Below are 12,927 nucleotides of genomic sequence, written 5' to 3'. Positions count from 1 at the left end.
TATCGGGCAGACTTCCAGCCGTACAAGTTCAGTGGCAATAATAAAAGTAGAAAAATGTACATCTTGAAAGCTAGCCCTACCCGTAATCTCTTGTAAAGCACTGCATGGTCACATATAAAACTCTACAAATGCATAGTTGCTGGCTCTATTTTGAACTCCTAAGGGATCTATTGAATGTGCTTAACAAGACAATGATGATAAAATTGGAACTTTCACTGTTTATACCTAATTAACTGCTACAAACAGAATTATTTCTGATGCTCTGTAGAAGCAGTGAAAAACATTTCCTCTGATGATACGGCCTCCCTGGGTAGTGGTGTCAAAGCTTCTGTTAAATGATACACACTTCAACCACTATATAATTTTCTCGTTTTTCTCAGATTCTTTGACTCAAATGTAACATGAATAATTGAAACAAGATCTAAACGAAGTGAAGAAGCAGGAGGCTTTGAGGAATAATGTAGCACAGTAAGAGATTATCATAAAACGTCAATTATAGAGTAAGAACAGGGAAAAGATATTGGCACGAAGATAAAAATCACAGACCTGTACTGGATCTTCCTCTGTGTTTAGTAAATACGTTACCTATATCTTCCAAATTTATAATGTATTTTCTCCCAAGCACTACGAAGGCAGCCATTTTGCTGGCTGTACCAAACGTATGCACAACCTAGAAGTTATTGAAGTTAAATCCATTTATTATAATCTTGATATTAAAGCTGACATTTAGCTAAACACTTTTTTTTTTCCTCCAGAGCTTTAGTTATATTACCTGTAATTAACCACCTCCCATCCGCGCTATAGCCGAAAGACGGCTGCAGCGCAGACCGAATATGCTGGGAGGGTGTCCATAGATGTCGTCCTGTGCTCGAGCGGCTTGCACGCCCCCTGCAGGGTGTGCGCGGCGCGCTCTGTGATCAGCGAGTCTGTGACTTGGCTGATCACAGATCGGAGTAAGGGGTCGATCACGATCCCTTACCACATGATCAGCTGTCAGCCAATGACAGCTGATCGTGTGATAAACAGAGGCGGTAATCTGCTATTTTTTTTTTTTCTCCTCACGCTAGTAGCGTGAGGAGAAAAAAAGAAAAGCCAAACCCCGGCGACTGTGAGAGGGACATCAGTCTGCAGAGGCTTCTGTGCCACCTATCAGTGCCCACCAGCACCACCCGTCAGTGCCCCATATAAAAGTCATCACCCATCACTGCCGTCTTATCAGTGTCGCCTTATCTGTGCAGCCCATCAGTGCGGCCTCATCAGCGAATATCAATGAAGGAGAAAAATTACCAGTTTGCAAACAGTGGTGATTAAATACCACCAAAAGAAAGCTCCATTTGTGTGAAAAAAATGATAAAAATTTCATTTGAGTACAGTGTAGCATGACCGCACAATTGTCATTCAAAGTGTGACAGCGCTGAAAATTGGTCTGGGCAGCCCAGACCAGTAAGCAAGTGGTTAAGTATGTTCCACAAGGTGCAGGCTGCTGGATTGTTTAGAAATCTTCACTGCAGGGCTGCCCTGTCCTCGTCCTGTCTCTGAATTTCTGCCACTTTTGGGGTTAACAACTTTGGTTCTCTAGGCTCAGCTGCACTTAGCCACTTCAGCGCCAGAAGGTTTTACCCACTTGACCAGCCCATTTTTTTGCTTTTTAGCACTGCGCGTCTTTGACTGGTAATTGCGTGGTCACGCAACACTGTACCCAAATGTTTTGTCACGGTTATATGAATGTTTACATTTTTTGGGTTGTTTTCAATATGTGCAAAGAGAGATCACACAAATCTATGTATAACATTTAATAAAAGTAATGACAGATACAGATAATATTAGAAAATCTAACAAGAATACTTAGTGTGGCTAGCTGCTTGCTGTAGGGGCACCCGGCAGGAGGGAGGGGCCAGGAGCGCTGGCGGGGGACCCAAGAAGAGGAGGATCTGGGCTGCTCTGTGCAAAACCACTGCACGGAGCAGGTAAGTATAACATGTTTGTTATGTAAACCCCCCCCCCCCCCCCCAAAAAAAAAAAACAAGACTTTAATATCACTGTAACTAAAGATGCTGTTTCTGCTACGGGCCCCTCCCATTATATGGCATGGCGCCGTGGATCAGACCAGATACATACCTGATGGCAGTTCTAATGTGAGACAGTTTTTACAAGCTGTGTGTGTTATATAGAGCAGGAGTAGTCAACCTCGGCCCTCCAGCTGTGGTGAAACTACAAATCCCATCATGCCTCTGCCTCTAGGAGTCATGCCTGTGATTGTTAAGGTCTTGCAATGTCTCGTGGGACTTGTAGTTTCAAAAGAGCTGGAGGGCTGAGGTTACCTACCTTTGATACAGAGCATCTGAATGGAAGGAAATCCCCCTTAGAGCAGTATGACCGTCTAAGGAAAATGGCACATTCCTGAAAAGAGTGGGCTGGCTTGTCCATATGGTCAGTTTACAATCACATTCCTTTAAGTCATTTAAGGTAACCTGAATAACCAGGATATTAAAGTCTTTATTAGATGTTTGTAAGGCTGACATTAATAAGGAATATGAAAAATATGCAATTTTCCTATCGCCAAATTAAATTTATATAATTTTTTTTCATACAAATAGAGCTTTCTTTTGGTGGCATGTAAACACCACTGGGTTGTTTATTTTTTGAGATACAGTATGATCGAAAAAAGACAAAAAAATGTTAAAATAAAATGACCATATTTTTTACTTTCTACTATTAAACATATCCAAAAAAAAAAAAAAAAAAATCTAATTTCTTAAGTAATTTTGACCAAAACGTATTCTGCTTCATGTCTGGTGGAAAAAAAAAATCCTAATATGTATATCGATTGGTTTGCATAAAAGTTATAGCGTCTGCAAACTATGGTGTATATATATATTGGATTTCTATTTTTATTTTTTTTATACTACTAATGGCAGTGATCGGTGACTTATAATGGGACTGCACTAGTGCGGCGAGCAAACTGACACTGACTGATGCTGGGGGGGGGGGGGGGGGTGCACTGACACTGATACAGTGATCAGTTATACTATACACTTGCTGGGACGGGGTTAACCCCTTGATCGCCCTAGGTGTTAACACCTTCCCAGCCTAATAATGTGTACAGTGTCCCACAGTGTGCTGCTTTTACTAACATTTCTTTTTCTTATGCCCGCTTTTGTATCCTCCGTACAGAGCTCTGTGTTGATTGGACTCTGGGCTGTGATTGCACACAGATAATGAGCAGGTCTTGGTCATAAATCATTGTCCGGGGCTTGTTGACAGGCTCTCGCTGTGTACAATCACAGCGTGCGCCCTAAACCCGGAAGTAGGCAGCGACGTAACAGTACATTGGGGGCGGTCCTTAAGTGGTTAAGATGATCCCACATGGATACGCTTGCCCTCTCTTCCATTCAGAAAGATTCTGTCACTGATTACATTGCCTATACTATGATCTGTGAATCGAGGAGAGAATCCTGTCACTGATCATACTCTGCCATTCATTCACATGCAGTTTAATCGGTAAAATAACTTTTCTAAATGGGGAAGGGGTGTCCCTGTCAGATCATCTTTACTACAGCTGAGCCCAGAGACTGGAAGCTGTTAACTCCCACAGTACTGGAAGTTCAGAGGCAGGAAGAGGACAGGGCAGCTCTGCAGTGAAGATTTCTACAGAATCCAGCAGCCTGCACATTGTGGGACAAACTTCATTACAGGTAGGTAATGTAATTGAAACTGTAGAGAAAAAAGTTTCAGAATAAACGTGAACATGTTCTAATATTTTGCATTTATAATACTTAGTTTTAACTATGTTAAAACCATAATACAATTTTTCATTAGTTGTCCAACTAATTACAACAGTCACATGCAATAGAATGGGTGGTAATTAGGGATGAGCTCGATGCTCGGGTCGAACTTAAGTTCGATTTGAACATCAGGTGTTGGCCCGTTCGCAGAACAGCGAACATTATGGGGCATTTGTTGGAAATTTGAATGCTGCGGAACACCCCATAATGTACTGCATTGCTGTATGATGCTTGGCCAAAGCATGCACCTGAGCTTTGGCAAATCACAGTGCGCTCTGCTGAGATAGCTGTATCGCAAACAGTGGCCTGGTCATGAAGGGGGGAAATCTTCCGGAGGTCAACTGGTTAAACCAACGTCATTTTACAGTAATTGATGTTAACCAGTCATATCAAAGTGTAACTGAACAAGGCTGGAAACTTAAGGAAGAAGGGAAAGGTCTAGCTAAGGACTAAACCAACTAACCTAAACAAGTAGCTAAACTGGATTGTACCACTTCCGAATACAATGATAAACAAATTGTATTTACACTTGATCAACAGTAGATGTGAACTCAAAGATATGTACACCCATTTAAAAGGGTTGTAAACCCTCATGTTTTTTCACCTTAATGCATCCTTTGCATTAAGGTGAAAAAAACTTCTGACACTGACCGGCCCCCTAGCCCCCCGTTCTACTCACCTGAGCCCGTTCCTTCCCTCGGCGGAGACGCGCTCTTCCTCTCTGCCTGTTGTCTCGGCTCTTGATTGGATAGACTGATAGCAGTGCAGCCATTGGAGTCCTGAATTCTGTGTGAATGTACACAGATGCAGGACTCAGGAGCGTGCCCGCACGGGTGTCCACCTTAGGAGAGCCTTCTCCAACGTGAAGGCTCTCGATGCAGGGAGGAGCTACCAGCGCCACCAGGGGACCCCAGAAGTCGAGGATCGGGGCCACTCTGCAAAACGAACTGCACAGTGGAGGTAAGTATGACATGTTTGTTATTTAAAAAAAAAAAAGAGGGTTTACAACCCCTTTAAGCTCTGGAAGGGTTTACCCCCATCATGACCAGGGCATTTTTTGCTATTCAGCACTGCGCATCTTTAACTGGCGATTGCACGGTCATGGAATACTAAACGCAAATTAAGTTTTTATCATTTAAAAAAAAAAAAAAAGAAGAGCTTTCTTTTGGTGGTGTTTGATCACCACTGGGTTTTTTATTTTTTTGCGATTTAAATAAAAAAAAATATCCAAAAAAATCAAATGTTGTCATAAATTTAGGCTAAAATGTATTTTGCTACATGTCTTTGGTAAAAAAATCCCAATAAGTATATATTTGGTACATAAAGTTATAGCATCCACAAAATATGGTGTGTGTGTGGATAGATAGATAGATAGATAGATAGATAGATAGATAGATAGATAGAGAGGGAGATATATACAGATATATATCACTCTCTAGTGCTAGAAAGAAGGGTTTTTCTAGTATAGGTAAATTTATGCAGGCTTGACTGGCAGCCAAGCTATATGTGTTTTGTCTTGGGTTGGGCGGAAATCCAGGAAGAGCTGGATGACTCACAGGCAGCATCGCTGAGACCTCCCCTCCCCCCCTCAACTTTTCGAATGTTCTGGTACCTTCTAGAACAGTGGTTCTCAACTCCAGTCCTCGGGACCCACCAACAGGCCAGATTTTAAGTATTACCTTGGGGAGTTGCAGACTAGAATACTGCAATCACTGAGCAGCAAGTGATATCACCTGTGATGTATTTCAGCTATCTTGCAAACCTGGCCTGTTGGTGGGTCCTGAGGACTGGAGTTGAGAACCACTGTTCTAGAAGAATGGGAGGGGAAGTAAGGTGGAGTATTCTGAGGGCCATGGCCAATCCCCAACTTGGATTGGCAGGGGGCAGGCCTCCTCAAAATACTAAGGGTCAGCCCAGCTGGAGAGGAGTTGATCGAGTGGAAGCTAGAGATGGAGTGTTAGGCTGTTGTGGCCTTGGTGGAAGCTCCCCAGTCTAGGGGAGGGGGGTGACCTTGGGCCTGGGCTTGAGTGCGGACGGGGCCTTCTTAAAACCACAGAGGTGTCCTAGCCAGGAGGCACTGGGCACAAAGAAGACAGTGGGAAAACACTGCCAGGCAAGTCTCCAGAAGGAACAGGAACAGCTAAGAGGGCTGGTGAGTGACACACAGTCAGGAGGCCTGAGAGTACTGGAATGGAACAGTCTGGGATGGGTGCAGATCCAGCCAGGAGGACTGTGATGGCACAGGCAGTGGAAAGAGGCAGCTTCAGGCAGGAAGGCTGGCAGGGCCTGAAGAGGTGGTCCTGGTATCAGTAGCCACATGTGGGACAGCTAGCACTAGGACTACCATATTTTGCGACACCATAGGAGCCCACGGTCCCTGCCTGCAAAGGGCTTTTGCTTTGGGCCTGGCTGAGCCAGTGTCAGGCCTTAAATTCAGTGCTAGCTGGTCCTGGGAGTCATAGTCTGCAAGCAAGTGTATGTGCTGGAGGTGAAGAGAAGAGGTTGTATATACCGGTGGTGTATATAGTTTTCAGTCCCTAATTTCCTATCTTCAATTAAGTGGGCATCCCATATGTACCCTATCCCCATCCAAGTTATATCCCCTCCAAAAAACAAAACAAAGTATAAGGACTATTTCTTGACTGAAGAATGTCTAGAAATTAATGTGCCTAGCTGTGCAGGGTGGGAGATGAACCACAATCATCAGCAGCCCCGGGGGGTATCGCTACATATGAAAATTGATTAATCGTTCCTCGAGGCCCTTAAAATGTCAGGTCAGTACAAATACCCTCCAAATTACCCCTTTTTGGAAAGTAGACAGTCTGAAGCATTTAGTAAGAGACATGGAAAGTTTTTTGAAATTGTAATTTTTGTCACAATATTTTGAAAAATTAACCACTTGCCTACTGGGCACTTAAACCCCCCTCCTGCCCAGACCAATTTTCAGCTTTTGGTGCTCTCACACTTTGAATGACAATTACTCTGTCATGTAATACTGTACCCAAATGAATTTTTTGTCCTTTTTTCATACAAATAGAGCTTTCTTTTGGTGGTATTTGATCACCTCGGGGTTTTTTATTTTGTGCTATAAATGAAAAAAGAACGAAAATATTGAAAAAACCCTGCATTTTTCTTAGTTTCTTTGATAAAATTTTGCAAATTATTAGTTTTTCTTCATAAATTTTGGCCACAATTTATATTGCTACATACCTTTGGTAAAAATAACCCAAATTAGTGGATATTATTTGGTCTGTGTGAAAGTTAGAGAGTCTACAAGCTGTGGTGCAAATCATAAAAAATTGATGTACTGGTGGCCTATCTAATTTCTTGCGACCCGAACAAGCCAGGAAAGTACAAATACACCCCAAATGACCTCTTTTTTGAAAGTAGACATTCCAAGGTGTTTAGTAAGATGCATGGTGAAGTTTTTGATGTTGTCATTTTTTTCCCACAATTCTTTGCAAAATGAAGATTTTTTTTTTCCCACAAAGTTGTCATTGTAATAGCTTATTTCTCTCACATGGCATGTATATAGCCACATAGAGAGGCCCAACATGCAGGGAGCAGCATCAGGTGTTCTAGGAGCATAAATGACACATCTAACTTGTTGACTACCTATTCATTTTGAAGGCCCTGGAGCACCAGGACAATGGAAATGCCCACAAAATGACCCCATTTTGGAAAGCTAACACCCCAGCGTATAATCTATGAGGCATAATGAGTCTTTTTAATGGTTCATTTTTTTTCCAGAAGTTTTTGTAAAATGTGGGAAAAAAAAATGAAAACGCATTTTTTTTTTTACACAAAGTTGTCCATTTATAAGATATTTCCAACACATAGCAAAAATTACATCCCAAAATATATTCTGTTACTCTTCCTGAGAATGGTGATACCACATGTGTGAGACTTTTACACAGCCTGGCCACATACAGAGGCCCAACATGCAAGGAACACCGTCAGGTGTTCTAGGGACACATAGCATGCACATACCAAGAATTACACCCCAAAATACATTCTGCTGAGCAAAGGGTAAACAAAAGATTACCTGTGGTTTTAGTAGCACAGTTGTCCACAGGAGGATAGCACTGGTCCAGGCAGCAGGCAGGGACTTGGTCAGCAAAAGCAAACTTTTGGCAACAGGCAGGAATACTGTCCATAGTCAGTACAGGCAGCAGGCAGGGATACTGTCCATATACAGTGCAGGCAGAGATTGTCAGCAGTGCCAAAATATTGGTCCTGGTAGTAGGCAGGAACATGGTCCATGTGGTGTCAGTTCATGCGACAGGCAGAGGCATGATGGCATAGGTCCTACAGGCAGAAGTAGGGCCTCGTTCAGGACAGAATGGGGACAGGGGTAGAGGCTTCTCCCACCCAAATCTCTTTGAAACCTCTGAATCTCCAGCCCCTAATCTAGGAATGAGAAAACAAAAAAAGGGGTGTGAAGGTAAATAGCAGAAAGTGAGGGTTATGTTTATAATACTTCACTAATAATTTAGTGAAGTATGGTAACGGCGAAAACCGTCAACTATGCAGAGGCTTGGTTGAGAAGGACATTGGGGCAATGATAAGTGGTGTCTCTTCTAACTCCTCTTCTGGTTCACACCCGGCATTTTTTCTGACATTTTTGGCCTGTTGGTCTGTGAGGAATTTTATCGGGAAAGTAGCGTTCGGAGAGTCTGCTAATCACATTGGATCGAATGTTTTCTGGTGGGCCATTCGGGAATATAAGGGCAGTGGTGATTTCTTCCTGGTAGCCAAGGAAGGATTTGGGGCTTTCAGTGGAGTTGCGATAGATAACGTAGCTGTTGTATATGGCCAAATTAAACAAATAGATTGAAACTTTTTTATACCACTGGTATGTTTGTCTTGTGGCAAGGTAGGGTTCGAGCATTTGGTCGTTGAAGTCGACATCCCCCATGAACATATTGTATTCGTGGATACATGTTGGTTTTTGGATTGGGCCATTCCTCCTGGTGATCTCAACGAATGTATTGTGGATCAAAGAAAGCACGTAGACATCCCTTCTGTCCCTCCACTTCACAGCCAGAATTTCCTCATTCCATAAACTTGCCGTCTCCCCTCTTCTTAGATTCTTGTTGATGAGGCTTTGAGGAAATCCCTTCCGGTTCGTCCTTACGGTGCCACATGCTGGAGTGTTCTTTCTGTGAAGGTTGTGGAACAGGGGAAAACTTGTATAAAAGTTATCTACGTACAAATGGTAGCCTTTCTCCAGGAGTGGGTTTATGAGTTCCCAAACAACTTTCCGCTTGATCCCATGTAGTCTGGGCAATTGGGGTGATGCAGCTGGGTGTCCTTCCCTTTGTATACCATGAAGGCATATGTATATCCTGTGGCTCGGTCGCACAATTAATACAGCTTCACCCCATAGCGGGCCCTTTTGGTGGGAATAAATTGTTTTATGCCCTGCCTGTCAGAAAATTTGATAAGGGACTCATCCACACATATGTGTTGGTCTGGGGTAAACAACTGGGGAAAGATTTCAGAAAAATAATTTAATAGTGGCCGAATTTTATAAAGCTTGTCAAAATTTGGGTCATTTTGGGGAGAACACTGGGTAATATCATTATAGTGTAGGAATCTCAAAATCATGAGATATCTGGTTCTGGGCATTACTGAGGAAAAGATGGGCATGTGGTGGATAGGGAGGGTTGACCAATATGAACTTAATTCATTTTTTTTGGTTAGTTCCATACAGAATGTGAGGCCCAAAAAAATATTAAACTCCTCCACTGTTAGCGCTCTCCACTCGTAGGGACAGGCATAATAGGACGTTGGGTTACTTGCTATGAATTGTTGTGCATACAGGTTGCACTGGGCCACAATTGATGCTAGCATGTCCTCAGTAAAAATTAAATGGAAAAAATCAATCGGGGAAAAATTTTTTGTGTCCACCTGGACTCCTGACTGGGCAGTGAAAGGGGGAATGTTAGCTGATCCTGAATTAGGAGGAAGCCACAAGGCTTTCTGAAGGGAATAGGGAAGGCTGGCATGGGACCTAACCCTTTGGTACTGAGGTGACAGCCCACTGGTTGGTGGCCTTTGCTGAGGTACTGCGGTGCTGGTGGATGGCAATGCCTCCTCACCAGAACGTCATCCTCCTTTGAGGCTGTCAGTATTCCACTGCTTAGGACAGGCTCGTAGCCCATGTCAGACTCAGAATCTGAATTTGAGGAGGAATCCGAAGCAGAGAGCTCCCCGTTGCTCTCATCGGCCGCAAGAATATTGTACGCCTCCTCGGCTGAAAATAATCTTCTAGACATTGTTGGTGATGACAGAAGGCACTGATGACACATGACACTGATGACAAATGGCACTGATTACATGACACTGATGACAGATGGCACTAATACGTAACACTGATGTGGCACTGGTGACAGATGGCACTGATAAGTGGCACTGATGACATGTGATACTGATGTGGCATTGGTGACAGGTGGCACTGATGACACGTGGCACTGATACGTGACACAGATGGCACTGATGACACGTGACACTGATGGCAGATGGCACTGACAGATGGCACTAATGACAGATGGCACTGACAGGTGGCGCTGACAGATGGCAGTGATATGTACTGTGGGCACTGTAATTACTTTTTTTTACTGTTGAACTCACAAGCTGCAGCACAGGTTGCTCTCCCTCCTCACACGCGGTCTCTGTGTGAGGAGGGATAGCCGGCAATGAGAGATGATCTCATATGTTTACACTTGAGATCATCTCTCTTTGGACACACCGATCGAGTGCTAAATGGCCGATGTAATTGGCCATTTAGCACGATCTGTAATTGGCTGTGTCCAAGGGACACGACCAACACAGAATTTCCCCGATGCATGCCCGCGGCAGCGCGCAGGGAAGGAGTAAACAGGAGGACGTCCAGGGATGCCCTCCCGGCAATTGAGCGCCGCGCTGTAGCCGTCTTTCAGCTATAGCGCGGGCGCATAGTGGTTAAGAAATGAAATAAAAATATATTTATTTAAATACTGTCATCAGCGCAGTACAGTGTCATAATATGACTGGTGTGGCGATGATCAGGGACACTGTCTGGTGACAGCATGTTAAAAGAAAAAACTAAAACAAATTTTTTTAATTTTTTTTAATTCAAAATTAATACTGTCATCAGAGTAGTTCAATGTTACCATAGTAAAATTTGTACTAATCTGGGGGGTGATCAGGGATTTTTTTTTTTTTTTTTTTACACTTTGATTGGTGGTACAATGAAGATCATTGTACCAGCAATGCTTTCGACTGTCATGATTTGGTTAAGTTGATGACAGCTGTGAATACTAGTGGTCTGTGATTGAATACAGCTAATCACATGGTAGAGGATGCTGTAATTGGCCCAGGTACCATGTGATAGCTGTGGGCCAATCACAGTTCACTAGCAAAGGAAACAAAGCTGTTATAAATCATAACAGCTTTATAAACGTTGTGTTAATGTGATGATCACTATGCGATCATCACATGATCACTGGGCCCTGACTATTGGGATTTGAATTCTGCTGTGTCTGGGAAATTACGTATGTCGCTTTGCCAGTGTACGCTGCCCGTCTGCAGTAAATGTAATGTGGGTGGTCTGCAAGTAGATAGATTATATAAATATTCCAATGTAAGGTGAAAGATACAAGATAAGGCCGGCCATAGACAGAGCGATTTTCTTTTCTGCAACAAAAAGTCATTGTGTTCTACCGGTTTAGGGGGGGGCATTTTTTTTTTTGCAGGCAATTCTTTTTATTTTACATTTAGCTGTCAGCAAGTGAATCCTCTGATGGAAGGATTTCTTCTTTGTCATTAGGTAGTAGATTGCACGCTGTGAGCCTGGGTAGAGAAATATTTTGAGTTCTCTCAAAGGGTGAAATGATGAAGTCAATAGTATAAGATGTTCTTTCTAAAATTTCGTGAGTCGGCACATGTGTTTAGTATATAGGAAAAAACATTTCCTTTTATGCCGAACAAGTTGAAGAATTCTAAACATACGTCTTCACTGTTTTCTTAGGTTGTGTATAAGGAAACACCTTTGCAATACATATTTTGGCACAGGTTCTTCCCAAAAGTCCCTTGTGGAGTAAATCACTGTTTTTTTGATATGACTGTTGCATGACTATGGCTCTCCCTGTCATGATGTGATGCAGCAGATGGAGGATCTGCTGGAGAAGAGTTGTGCTCAAGTGCTCAAGTAGATGAAGTGCTTGAACTTGAGTATCACTGTCACACTCAATACATTTGATTATAGGCTTACAGTCTCTTGCAAGATATTCTGTGGAAGCACAACACTTAAAGCAAATATCAAATTGTTTTAAGGGTTTTTTGCGTTCTTGCAGAGATTTTTTTTTTCTGAAAACCAAAACATTTGTTCAGAGGATGTGGTTTCTTGTGAATCGGACATTGGCGATTGGGATCTTTTATCTACTCCTTTTGATCGGAGTTTGTATCAGGATTTAGTAGCATATTTGTCCCTGTAGTGCGGGGGTCAGCAACCTGTCCAAATCACATGCGGTTTCGCACACCGATCCTGCGTGAACCCAGGCTTGTCATAGTGACTTCAGCCTGGCTTAACACAGGAGCGGTGTGGGAAACCCCATGTGATTCGGACAGGAATGGCACCAAATTCCTGTTTAAATAACGTGATTCCTTGCAGTGTGATTTGAGCACATTCATTTTGTATGGGCTCAAATCACACCACACCACACCACACGGTATCGGTAATTGGTATCGGCGAGTACTTGAGCACAAGTATTGATACTCGTACTCCCTCTTAAAAAAACAGGTATCGGTGCATCTCTACTCTAAAAGAATGTCAGTGTTGCTAGGTGCATCAGAGGTGAGTGAGGGTTTGCTGCTATGGCTTAAGACATAGTTCTTAGTGCACATTTTTGGATATTTTGTATTTGCAAGACTAGCATTGTCTAACTCACTTGCAGTAACAGTTTGATGCAACACTCTTAATTTTGCCTCTGCTGTAACCAAGTCACATTCCCTTTTGCAAGGCGTCCTTGCAGGCAGCATCTGCATCCATTTCTACCTTCATTTTTGCAGAGACGAAATGTAAAAAAAATATATATATATTTTTTTTAAAGCTGGCCCTTTAAAAAAGAAAATACAAAAAAAGGTCCTTAAGTGCACT

Source organism: Aquarana catesbeiana, linkage group LG02, assembly GCF_042186555.1.
Source record: "Aquarana catesbeiana isolate 2022-GZ linkage group LG02, ASM4218655v1, whole genome shotgun sequence".
Lineage (NCBI taxonomy): Eukaryota > Metazoa > Chordata > Amphibia > Anura > Ranidae > Aquarana > Aquarana catesbeiana.
This window is presented reverse-complemented; position numbering follows the sequence as displayed.